Consider the following 13,281-nt stretch of genomic DNA (forward strand, 5'->3'; position numbering starts at 1 on the left):
TAAACTTATGGCACATAACAACTTGGCACAACAATTTCCCTCAAAAGAAAAGTAGGTTTTTTAAGAACATGACTTAAGATGAAAGAAAGGAAAGAGAATAGAAATACCTTTTTATTAACTTTCCCTTGGATTCATATGGCTGGCAGGAGGGGGGTGGGAAATGCCTGTCAAAATGCTTTTGGAGGGCACTGATGAGTAGAAATCCTCAGAAAATAGATCAACATAAGGATCTTAAATTCTTCTAGCCTCATTTGCTGAAACCTTATACAGCAGATTCATTTTTATTCCAGCAAGAGCTGATCCCTAAGGGAGAGAATTTCTAATATTTGGAAAATAATTATCTGTTCATGAAGGATCAGTACAATAGTATCCTGTTTTATAGCATTTTCTAGAACTACACATATCATCTGTGTGATATTTTTGATCATTATCTTAGTATATGTGAACACGGATACAGTTGTTGAAATTACGTTCCTATAAAAAGTAGAAGGCATATCCCTTAAAAAATCTGTTTATAATGTCTGTCATTAGGAATGGATGCCAATAAATGAAACTAAAAGGACATGGAAATTTTCATGGCATGGTTTATGCCAGTTATTTATTTGTTGTCTATTCATGGGGCAACTAATTGCAGCTGGTGAAAGTTGATTTTCTCCTCTTCAATTTATTGTGGGATGAGGCGTTCATTGCACCAGATCCATAGTTATTCAGCGTCTACGTTTTAGAAACTGAAATGCTGGATACTGTCAAAATGAGCTTTGGCAATTCCATGCAGGCGTGTACAACTATAATTTTGCTTCACATTAATAACAACCTAGCAAAGAATCCCAGAATCAAATGCCTTGCTCTCAGCTGGGGGCAGAAAGCCAGAGTGATATATCTTGGCTGGTGACCTATAATGTTGGAAAAAAGTAGGCTCTACATTCACTCAGGAAGGGTGGGCGGTATTCCGGAAATGTATCCCCGTTCCTCCAGGATTCCTTTTTTTTTTTTTTCTTTTTCTTTTTCTTCTTGTAGTGTGTGCCCCGAAACAATGAAAAAAAAAAAAAAATGAATTACAGATAATAAAAATAGCACATCTCCAGAACAAACGGGAAATGCAGAGCTTTAATTTCTTCGGATGTCAACTCTGTTCCCTGCCCTGCGCCCTACCCTTCCCGGGTTTCTGCCGCACCGCTGTGATTCTAAATCGGCGCTGGGTGGGCAGCGGTCTGGGCAGTCGCCCGCAGGGAGTGCACTTGGCGCTGCACGCCCGGACTTTTGGTCTTGCTCGAAGCCGAGAATCTCTGAGAGCTCAGAGGCTACGGATTCATTTGGGTGGAGTGAGGTGTTATTATTGTGGGATATTCTCTGCAGAGTTGGCCGGGAGAGTGAGCAGCGGAGGAAGGGAGTGAGCTGGGCTTGGGCAAGTGTCCGCAGGAGTCGGAGGTGCACCCGGGAGAGGTACGCTGGAGGGCTCGGGCATGGGGGGCGGGGAGCGGGGAGGCGGTGGAGAGGGGCAGGGGACAGCGTGCCAGTTTTCCCTCTGATTAATGACGCTCACGTTGCCGCGCGTGTCTCCGGCGCTTTGTCTCCAGCCTCGGGGCTGGCGGAGAGAACTGCCACGGGAATGGATGGCTCTGCGCTCGGGGCGCACCGGGCAGGTGCCCGCTCTCTGACTCTAACAACTCCGGCCGCGCCCAGTGGCAGAGGCCCTGGATTCCCGCAGGCGCCCGGCCCCGGCAGGCTTCCGGGTGTGGCTGTCCAGGGGGCTGGAGGCTGCAGGGACAGATGCGGCCGGGGCTGCGGGGAGGAGCCGGGCGCGTGGGAGGGCAGGGACTGACGGAGGGGCAGGCGGCGGAGGCGGGGAGGCAGGGGCGCGGGACAGAGGGACGGACGGAGGCTGACTGGCTCGGGGTGGGACGACAGAGTGACAGAGCGACGGACAGGTGGGAGCAGTTAGCCTGAGTCGGAGAGAGCAGAACGGTGAGAAGGAGAAGCAGAAGGAGAGAGAGAGAGGGAGAGAAAGGGAGACAGGGAGAGAGGAAGAGGGCGCGAAAGGCAGAGAGAGAGGGGAAGAGCGAGCGAGCGAGCAGCACTCGCGTGCACCCTCCCCTCCAGACGACCTCCGCTGTCCGAAGGAAGCGGCCGGGGCACTGAGTGGGAGCTGGAGAGCGATGCGGGCACAGAAGACGGGAACAGGGACCCTGCATTGCTAGTGGGACCGAGACACGCCGAGGGACAGACAGATCGACACACGCACGGACTGTCAGCCGGCGAGAGTGGCAGCTCCGAGAGCAGAGCGCAGGAGAACGAGAATCCAGCGCAGAGCTGCCCTTGCTGAGCGACAGTCAGGCAGACAGACGTGCAGAGGGACAGACTGGCAGACAGGAGGCGGGGGCTCATCCACTTCCCGAAGCCAGCCGAGCAGAGAAGGCGGCGGCGGCGCCCCCTGAGCTCGTCCGGAGCAGCGACAGGCAGCGGGGGCAGCAGGGTCGCCAGCCAAAGCCACCACGGTCGCCGCAGCTGCGCGTGGATCCCAGCCGCCGATTCTGCAGAAAGCTCCTTTTACTAGCAGTTAAATAAATCGACCAAAAACCAAACCAAAACAAAAAAGCCAAGCCAAACCAAACCAATCCAGCCAATTTAATCATTGAGAAATAATATTAATAAAAACCAAAAACTAAACCAAATTAATCAAGGCACCAAGACGCTGGGGGGATACCCACTGTTCGGTCAAGGTAATAATCAAGGTCTTCCGACGTGAACATTGCACGTCTTTTGTGATTTTTTTTTCCTCCTCCTTTCTGCCGTATATCTGTGTTTTCCTTTAGATTTGTTTCTCGTCTGTATTTCTCCTTCATGTTTGTAGAAAACTGTTGATGTTATACATGTATTGTGTTTTTATGTTTCGTCAAAGGAGGGGTAGACTCCCCTCCCCCAGATGAGGCAGACCAAGAAAGCTGAGAGAGAGCTGAGAAGGGCAGTTCTTTCCATCAGAGAAGTCTACAGTGATTTATGCAGGTTTCATGGTAGAAAGTTTGGGACCCTGTTATTTCATTTGAAAGAGAACTATCAAGAGGCAAAAAAAAAAAAAAAGTTGTGATCAGTTTGTTGTTCTCTCAGGACTCAGGGTCTGGCTCCCAAGGATTTGGGGGGGAAAGGATGTTACCTTTTCTTTTTACATGTTTGAAATCTGTGTTTCATTGCAAATTCTAAACTTAATGTCTTATGTCTGGGGTTGTCGATATGGTGGTAAAATTGAGTTGAATTGATCATGTATTTAGAAAGTTTCTTAGGAAGAGAAATGGACTCAGTTAATGTTTATGCATAGAAATAGAGCTGGAGTGGATGTGGTTGCTGACAGCTGCTCAGACTTAGTATTTGATCACCTCCTTAAGATCCAAGATAAGGACAGAATCCAAGCCTACAAGGAAAAGCAAAGGGGGCATTGAAAGTTACAAAGGGTGGGAAGCTAGTAAGCACAATGCAAGGCTGGTAGAAATCATTTCTTAAGAATGTGTTTAGAGTGCAGATATCCATTTTGATTTTTGATTTTTAAAGGCTATTGGTATGACACTTCAGACTCTCCAAAAATAATGACATTTCCCAAAGTTGAATGAATCTGTACAAGATTTCGTTCAAAGACTGAATAATTCCAAATGATTCCCACCTCCTCCTCACTTACTTTGGAGATGAAAATCACTATGATTGTTTTAAGAAAACAGAAATGGAGATGACAGGAAATCATTTTTCTTTTGGTAAAAGTTAGCAAACCTTTGACTTACACTTTAAAATAAATGCACCTACTCCTTTGATCCTCTGTATTTGTGTCACCATGGGACTTGTATGTCTCAATAGAATTTTAGTTAATGTCATTTTCACAAAAGACAGCCGTTTGGAAGCCAAGAGCTCTAGCTATGTTCTGTTCAAATAGCCAAGTGATCTGCTGTTTTGGTGGTAATTGCTTCTGCAGCCTTCCTAACGGCATCACATGTGAAAAATTATATATGCGCTCACTTCAGGTTATATGGATTTGTATGGTATGTATTTGTGTTTGATCTCGTATTTCCTCTCTTATCACATTCCTTTACTTCTTTTGATCATTTCAACCAACAGAATATTTTTAAATTTTCTGGAGAATGAGTTTAAGATATTCTTGAAGGAATACACAGAAAAGATGCAGAAGGCTAACCTCTTACTGTCCTTGCTTTTCAATACTATTTGTTTGCTTTAAATAATTTGGGTTATAGGCTGTTCTAAAGACATTTAGTTGTTATGCATATATGGCTCCATTTCTTTTGACATGATTTATGTTATTTGATAAATAATAATATAAATCAATTGCTATAGGTGAACGCCTACTTAACAGACCACTTGGTTGAAGTAAGGCATATTTAAAGGAACTTCTATAGCTTCAGAAATTGACTTTGAGCGTCTCAGTGACTTAATTCCACTACATGCTGATTTCTCCTTTACAGTATTCAACTCAGACGGAGACAGGTTTGTGTGAGCAGTTAGATTTGCAGATTGCTGATCTCCGGGTGACTTTCCCTCTTAGATCCCAGCTGAGTATGGTTACCTTGAGAGCTGTGGCATTAGCCCTGTTAGAGCATGCTCCACTGGGGAGTTCTCTGCTGTCTATTTTTAATGCTATTTAATGAAGGAGCGAGCGCCTCACTCCGCAATAAAAGAAGCATGATGGAAGACAGAGCAGTGCATGGTTTTGGATACTGGAGAAGGAAATATGAAAAGGTACAGACTGGCTGTTGGATATGGTAATTTAATTAGTCCTAATGTATTGTACTAACAAATCAGTTGATTTTAGTGAGATAATTACACATGAATAGTCTGCAATGTGTTTTCATAAACCTCTTCAGTAATTCTTAGAAAGAAACTCAATCATTAGAATGCCTTAAAACTTAAAAGAGATACTAACCAAGGAGTTGCTGCACACATACTATTTTTCATACAAGCTGTCAGATTCTTGGATGGTGAGAAGTGCAGAAATAATTTCAGATTCCTGAAATACTGTTCTAGTGGACGGTCAGGAGCTTGTAAAATGTTCTGGGCATAAAATGACTAACATCCTTCTAAGATATTATAACCTGAAGCTCTGCCTTGTGAATTTGGGTTTTTCTTTTATAAACTTGGAGTCTGGTTCCAGAATTGTGGCAACCAAGTGAAGCAGGAAGTTTTGGTTGAACTTTAGAAAATTTGAGTTGTTTTCTCTCCTTATTTTGAGATAAGCACAATACATTTATCTTATCGAAGGTTAAGTATTTTTAAAATGTAGGTAGTAGAGTCAGCACTAATAATTTTTGGAACAATATAATGAGTGGGGAATTATCTTAATGTTATAGCATGTAAAATATAAGAAGCCATCTGCCTGCAATGTTTGTATAATGCAGAACACCTGTCTGAGGTAGACAGTAAAAACGTTCAATCAGAAAGGTCTCTGTTATTCATTTTCATATTAACAAGTTGCTATAATCAGGTTATATCTTTGTTCAAAGCAAAGCTAATTAGACAAATGCCTAAATAGTTTAAAAATTAATAAACATAAGAGAAAGTGAGAAATTTTTATTAAGTGGGGAAGTGAGTTATGTAATTATTGTTAAATAAAGCCATTAAAGCCATGTGCAGAGTTTTTCCTAGGTTTTGCCCATTTCTATGAAGAATAAGCCCCCCAAAATAAACTACTAAGAGAAATGCATTGTAAGAGTTACTCTAATTTGTTGTTGTGTTTTCTACTCTGTCCTTCTAGAAGGGGATAATAATTACACACTGGCTGTAATATTGCCCTTAGTGGTCATGCTATTTGGACCACAATGCTGATACCCGTCTCAAGAATCTCAAGTCAGTGGGCATTCTTATCTGAATTAAATGTAAATGTTGTCCGTGGACCAGGTAATGATAACTTACATGAGTAGAGTATAGAATGAGTCGACCCCTGAAGACACAATGTACAGCATAGACAGAGTGAATATGACTGAAGATTCTCATTAGGATTGGGAGACAGTTTGAAGTCCATAAGGTTGGAAACTGCAAATGAACCGTTTGCATAGAAGTTAATGTAATTCAGATCTGCTTTGCGACAAGGTTAGGAGAGAATGTGGGGCTTAAAAATGATGTGGACAGTGAAAATCATTTCTTCAAATGGTAAGTACTGACATCATTCTAACTGGTACCACACGGTGATAGCGTGTTTAGAAATTTGTGAATTTCTAATCAGAAAAAGAATTGGCTTCCTTAGAAATGCGTTATGTCACCTGGAAAGTTCTGGACACATTTTAAGTCAGTAATGAACTTATAAAATACAGGCTTCCTCTCTTTAGACAAAGGATCTTTATTTCTTAGGGAATCTGTGGTTCCAGAGGCTCTATGTTTCTGCTGACTTTGCTTTCTTTTGTTTATCATCCTAACATTTAAAGTTAAATATGATAAATAATTACAAGCAGTGCTATAAGTAAGTGCTGAAGGACTATTAAAGGTAAAGAATATTAGCAAGATGTATCTGTGACTGCGTTAACTTTTCTCAGGCTATCTTTGCTTCTGAGTGTTAGTTTCCTTTAAGGTACATTTATGTCAAGTTCTAATAAATTGCTTTTTTTAGTGCCTTATCTAAATTAATTTTGCTCATTTTGGATTAAACGTGGCACTACATGTTCACAGGATTTATTACTTTTATTTACATCACAACCATTTCATGGCCCTGAGGATCAGATATAAGATGAGATACCAAGTATTTAAATTGTATACATAAGTATAATATTCTTGATAAAAAAATAAACAGCTTGGACTGGAGCTTCAAGTTCATTCAGCAGTGTTTAATGTTCAGTAACCTTGCTGCCTTTTGGTCTCAAAATCCTCTGCGGTCTGGTGATCTTTTCTTAAGGTATAGAATGCCCATGTAACATTTTGCATATACCTTTCTCTAATATTACTGGGACATTTCTGCACCCCCAGAAATAGCTGCGCAGGTAAACCAAAAAGTGAATTGAAATCATTATACTAGGAAAATGGAGAGCATTTTGAAAAAAACAAAAGGATTGGCTTGAATACAACAAATTGACTCTCTACTTTCAGACTGAATCCTTAGTATTATGTTATGTTTTTCTTTATTAGCTGTCGGCATAGAGCTGAGTGTTGTCAGGTGGAACGGGTGTTAGTCACTATCTATGGCCACAGTAGATCAATATTTTGAATTCCTTCACACACTTTTCCCAAGGAGATGTCTTCTGGCAGTTTTTATACCTCCGCTTAACGTACGGGTCCATGCCAAATATTATATAAGATTTTTCTGAGTTTTATAATCAGATGATGCCTATTAGGATAAAATTGCAGTTTGACTTACTAAAATACTGAAAAATTCGCCCCAAATTCTCTCACTCACAGCACATATTCTTAATAAATGGATGCATTTTTAAAGTAACATACTTTACAATTGCTTCTGTCTAGCACCAGAAAATAATGTCATTTTCTCCAGGTGAAGGGGAGAGGGGACATGCTGGTAATCATCCCTTTTAAGAACAGGCCTCTTAATCACATTCTAACATTTCACATTACTTCAAAATGACACAACAGTTCGTAAATTAGAAATCCACCATGGAGAACACACTAAGTATTGAGATCTCGCTAACAAAAGCCCTTCTGTAAATAATAACATTGGTTTTAAGATAACTGAAAAGAAATATGGTTTTAATTGAGAGGAAAATTTCAGATTTTTAACAAGAAACAATTGCGTCCTTTTTTATTTCAAATATTTTGGCCAAGTTTGAGATTTATCTGGCATATTGTGGTTGATGTTCCCACCCAGAATCACGTTGTGTAATGTGTAATCTTTTTTTCTGCAGGGCTGAGACATATTCACAAAGCTTATCTACCAAGATAAACCAGTAATCTCTTCCTGATACCCACACAAGCTAGGAAATAAGTCCTTGTGATAGGGACATCCAAAAGAAGAACCGTGAATTCTTAACTAGACTTAGATCAGGAATGCTTAATAATGAATGAGCATTCCCTTACATTTGTATGATCCTACGCTGATTCTCTATCACGCAGTAAATACTTGAGATAAGAACGAGGACCTTCTCTAGGGAAGTGGAAACCAGATGAGCAGCTTTTCTTCTAATCCCTAAGATACAGTATTCACTTTGGAACATTGTTGTCCCTAGAATCATACTTAACAGGGGAAAAAAAACTCATGTTGACATATTTTGATCTAGTTGCAATTAAGAAGCAACACCTATAATTGAGGTAAATGTTTCAACATATTTAGAGAACAAAATGGGACAACAATTTCAAAAAGTTTTAAGGTCCTAGCAGTCCAAATATACTATCCCTTGGCCTGTAAATAAGAAGGCCTAGCATTCTCCATTCCATAACTTGAGTTGCTTTCAGGGGATCTCATTGCTATTGCAGTAACCTGGAAGAATCAAGCTATGGGTCAAAAGAGGATCCAGGAAGGGCATGGAAACTCCCTGGAATTCAGGACTACCCACAATTATTTTATTGTTATTTGTTCATGAACTCAATAGGAAAAATAAGGAGCTATTAAATTGCTTTTGTAGCTTTTATAAAAAAAAGTATAGATTAAAATGCTTCTAGAAACACAAGCTAAAACCCTCACACAAAGTTCTAATATTTTTTGATACGAAAATATCTACCCTCTGCATTGACATATTTTTCTCAGCATTTTGTTTGATAAAATGTGAGTTTGGTGGAAATCCCAGCATTGCTGGCATTTGACTCAATTTAATCACTGTCACTTTTGGACAGAAAATGAGTAGACTCCATGTGAGTATGTGACAGAATCAAGATTTCTGCAGCATTTGCAAGCTTCAAATATTCACTGGTTCTTCACAAAACTATTAAAAAAAAAGAGAGAAAGTGTGTGTGTTAAAAAGAAAAGAAGAAGAAGAAGAAGAACCTTCAATTAGAAATATGGCATTTTGTTTTCTTCTTTATTTTAAAGAAAGAAGATTAAGGTTTATGGTTAGATGATGACTCTTTAAGCCAACATAACAGACAGTTGAGTTAAAATTTCTATTGAATTCTGCCAGATTAATTAATTGTCATGAACTTGCCACCATACCTATGATTCTTTTCATTTATCTGGCTTACGGAAATGATCAGGTAACACTTTTAAATTACATAGTTTCATATTTGTTTATTTTAAACTTGCTTAGATATGTTGATATTATTGGAATTTTAGGAAACTGCCAAATAACAGGCATAAGCACTAAGATGAATTCATAAATCCCACTGCAGGCAGCCAGCTGGTACTGAAAATTCTTCTTCTTCTCCTTTTTTTTTTTTTTTCCCTACTTAGGTGATGATTTAACTTTGGTCATGGCAGCTAATTTCTTTGTGAAGATTAAAACCTTTCTCCAACCCTGAAATTTCCATATAATCACTCACAGAGTCCTGGAAAGATAAAATAATAGAATGAGCGATCATGTTGCGTGTACACGTGTTGCTCTCTGCTTAAGTGCAGTTAGACACTCTAACTGGACACCTTCATCTTTATAGTAATTATTGTCTTCATCCACAGCAATAGATGACCTAGTTTTTAGGGTTTGTTTTTTTTTTAGCATCATGGGATAAGGGTGTATATATACATAGTTAAATGTTAAGAGTTTATATATTAAAACGAATACACATATTCTAGAACAAGGATGTCAATATTCCTCTGAGATTATTCTATTCCATAAAGGACCATAATGTCTGAGGTGTTTTTTTTTTGTTTTGTTTTTTTGTTTGTCAGATACTGTCATGAACTCTAGACAGAGAGATGTTTTGAATTCAGTCGAGCTTCCGATGGAAAGTGGGGTTCAAAGTAACTGATGGGATGTAGAGCAGACGTGCGCTCGGAGCTTCTCTGGGAGGCAGCAGGTGACTTGCTGTGTGCAGTGAAGGCAGGATTTACCGCTGAGCCTCCACGGGGGTCTGCAGGTTACAGATATGTGCAAAACTTGGACTGAAGTAAAAGGTCTTGAGAAACAAGGCCTAAATATGGTATTGTATCCACGTCTGACTACTCCCCTACTTCACTCTGTAAATACACAATTTAGCACCTGAACATCCAGTCCTAGTGTCTGCCTTCCAGGTCTGCATAAGGAACAGTGTGACGATGGCCATGACTCTAAACGCCTCCATGCGTCACAGTTTCTGCAGGTAAAATTGTGAGTGATACCCATCCGGTATGAACAAACGACTAGTTAGGCAGCTTTAGCCATTGAGTGAATTCCTCATTGCTTCAATTTTCTCATTTGTAAAGTCTGGATCGGGCTTGTCTTGAAGGGTTGAAGCAGAACCGAAGAGCTGAGCACAGGCACATAGGTATCATGCACTAAAAAGAAGCTGTCCTCTTTTCATATGAAAACCTTTAGAGAGTTAACCTGACAGCATAGACAAGACAAACTTTAAGATCTGGTGGTGGTGGTGGTGGTAAGCAATTAAGAGTATAGCTCTTTTTTCCTATCCTGTAACATTTTTGGTGGTTAACACTGGAGACTAGCTTTACTCTTTTTCTGTGTCTGTGAAATATGGAGAGCCAAGCGAAGGTCAGAACGACTCCAGGAGTGTGCACTGCAGAAGAATCCTGATGTATCACAAGGCTGGACCTTGCGTCAGTCTTTAAGGGAAGGGGTGGCCCAGTTCAGGTTTGTATACAAAATGAACACATAGACATTGTTTCTCTGAAGCAGTTCAGTTGTATCATTGTTACTGTCTAAGAGGGGTGGCTAAAATATGGAATCATTGAACAAGAAAGGTTTGGAAGGGATCCGTGACGGAATAAACTTCAATCCTTTGTTAAAGGATGAAAGCTTTTAAGTGGTAGATTTGGACTGTATCTGAGACGTTAAAGCAAGTGACGCCTTGGGCTTGCTGGTGGGCTCCCTGATCCCCCACAGAAGGCTTGGTTTCTAAGCACTGAGTGAGCTGTTTGGACTGAGTAGCTGATCTGACCTCTGACCCTGAAGCATTCCCTCTTACTGTTGCTGAAATCAATCATTTCTGCACTCATGTGACAGTGGCCAGAGGAGGGGAGAAACTCCCCTCATAACTGGGATTTAATCAGTTGGTTCCCTCATCAGGAAATGGGAACCATGAGGAGTGTTCAGTGCAGGAGAAGGTGAGCTGTGCAAAACAATAAGGTTGTTAAATAATTGAGCTTGCTTTCTTTCTTTCTTTTTTTTTTTTTTAAGATTTTACTTATTTGACACAGAGAGAGAGAGATCCCAAGTAGGCAGAGAGGCAGGCAGAGAGAGAGGGGAGGAAGCAGGCTCCCTGCCCAGCAGAGAGCCCAATGAGGGGCTCGATCCAAGGACCCTGGGACCATGACCTGAGCTGAAGGCAGAGGCTTTAACCCACTGAGCCACCCAGGTGCCCCGAGCCTTATTTTCTATTATAATTTGAATATCAGCCATTCTTCTGAAGGAGAACACACTCAGAAAGTTATCTCATGAAAATTCTCAGAAGGCATCTGAGAATAAATTTACAATCCTTTGGTATTCTGATATTTGCTGGGAAACAAACTAAAAACAAGGAAAGAGTAGACAGATTCTATGTATTTTATTTACATATATATAATGTCCATCATATGCATCTTATTATAAGATGTATCTTATAGATCTTGTTTATCAGATATGTGATATATATCTACAATTGGCATGTATCTGTATCTATACCTATAGCTAGAATCTGCATAATATTCATATTTAAAGTCATCTAACTAACTCACATTAAGCAAAAAAGCAAGTTGGCCCAACAGCATATTTCCTAATACATTTTTCCACTGTCCTTAGCAGTCCTTGCTTGCACGTGGCAGATATTTAATCAAAATTTGTTGAATTAAAAATTGATCTTTATATTGTTGAAGGCATCTAATATTCAGGACTTAAAATCATCCCCCAGTAAAGTTTTAACTGCATTTTCCCTGAAAGTTTCAGCTTAGTGGACTTGACATTCATCTTTCTGAAAAAGAGAACAACGGCGTGCCCTTGTATGTGACATTGTAATGACGCTCGGGATTACTTGGGCTCTCATAAAGGAGGCCCTTCTTCAGATCTCAGGCTGGGACTTGGGCTTCTACAGGAATACCAGGCCTCTAGAACTTTAGTCCACTTGAATGGAATACATAGATCACCTTTCCATCCGCGTGGAAGGGAATTAAGGTCAACACTCCGTTAATATGGTCTTGGGGGAAGGGATGAGGCAAAGGCAGGTTCACAAGAAATTTCCAAATCACTGGTACACAGAGCTAGTGACAACTCATGTTTGCTGGACAGGTGCCTGTGGAGAGATTAACCATAGTGAAGGTGATCCAGGATGTGAGGAGAGAATTCACTCCTCTAAAGCCTGAGGGACCAGGCAGTGCCAGATTAGAAGGCAGGGGTGAGGAATGATGGGTGAAGGGAACCTGGCAAATTGGGGGCCTCCAGTCCCCACTTCCTTCTGAAAGCAGAGCAGCTCTTACCAAATGATAGGAGGGGCTGCCTTCTCTCCCTGCTGTATGGGAAAAGGAGTTTGGCGCACGGAGGGTTTAGATTTCAATGTGTGCCCAAATTCCATGCAGTATTTTATTATTTGCCATCACTGATTCTCCTAGGATAAGATTATGGCCCCAGTGCTATTCACAAAGAAAGTTAACAAGTCTCCTTCAGGAGAGTTTACTCTTAGCACCCTTCCAGGAGCAATTTGGGACTTTATCTAAGAACTAAAAATGATTTCACATACAATTGTGGTAGACTTGTGATTTGTACACTTTGCAGATAAAACCAATAGGTACATCCAACAGAAGGCCATTTGTATAATCAGAGATTCGCCTGACGGATCTAGCAAGAGAAGAGAGCTCTAAAATCAATTTTTCTAAAATCACTAGAGAACATTACCTCATTGTTTCGACCTAGCTGTGAAAATGGATTGATTTTGATGTTTTAAGAAAGGCTGAGGGAATATCCTTGTTTTATCATTTATAGATTAGATCCTGGGGCTCAGGCAAGTATCAGATGGGTTGCACTGGTCATCAAGGAATTCATAGCAGTGAGAAGAACCCAGACCTGCAACTTGAAAGAACTCATCTATTTTACCCCAAGTCTTGGTGATCTTACCTGAGGTACTGAACTGATAGAAAGCCAACTTTTGTGGATTCTGGATGAAGGACATTCTAAGCATTCAGGAGATCTAAATGAAAGGAATGTGATATGTTGCTGTACTTTTTAGGGAAGCTACTGAGTGGCCATTTGTGGAGGAAATCTGTACTTATTTCCGTATTGATTAGGTCATTAGTCCCAT

At 40.5% G+C, this 13,281-nt stretch overlaps 1 protein-coding gene across 47 annotated transcripts in view; it reads left to right on the forward strand.

Annotated features, from left to right (window-relative positions):
- Nucleotides 1-1,125: 1,125 nt before the first annotated feature.
- ARPP21 (cAMP regulated phosphoprotein 21) overlaps nucleotides 1,126-13,281 on the forward strand; it is a 154,744-nt gene continuing 142,588 nt past the window's right edge. For 3 of the 47 annotated variants that reach the window (XM_082689616.1, XM_082689599.1, XM_082689619.1), the window contains exon 1: nucleotides 1,131-1,443. The gene's annotated coding sequence lies outside the window, so the exon portion shown is untranslated. The other 44 variants (XM_082689580.1, XM_082689583.1, XM_082689612.1 and 41 more) reach the window with 26 other exon arrangements.

This window comes from Mustela nivalis, assembly GCF_964662115.1.
Source record: "Mustela nivalis genome assembly, chromosome: 1".
Classification (NCBI taxonomy): domain Eukaryota; kingdom Metazoa; phylum Chordata; class Mammalia; order Carnivora; family Mustelidae; genus Mustela; species Mustela nivalis.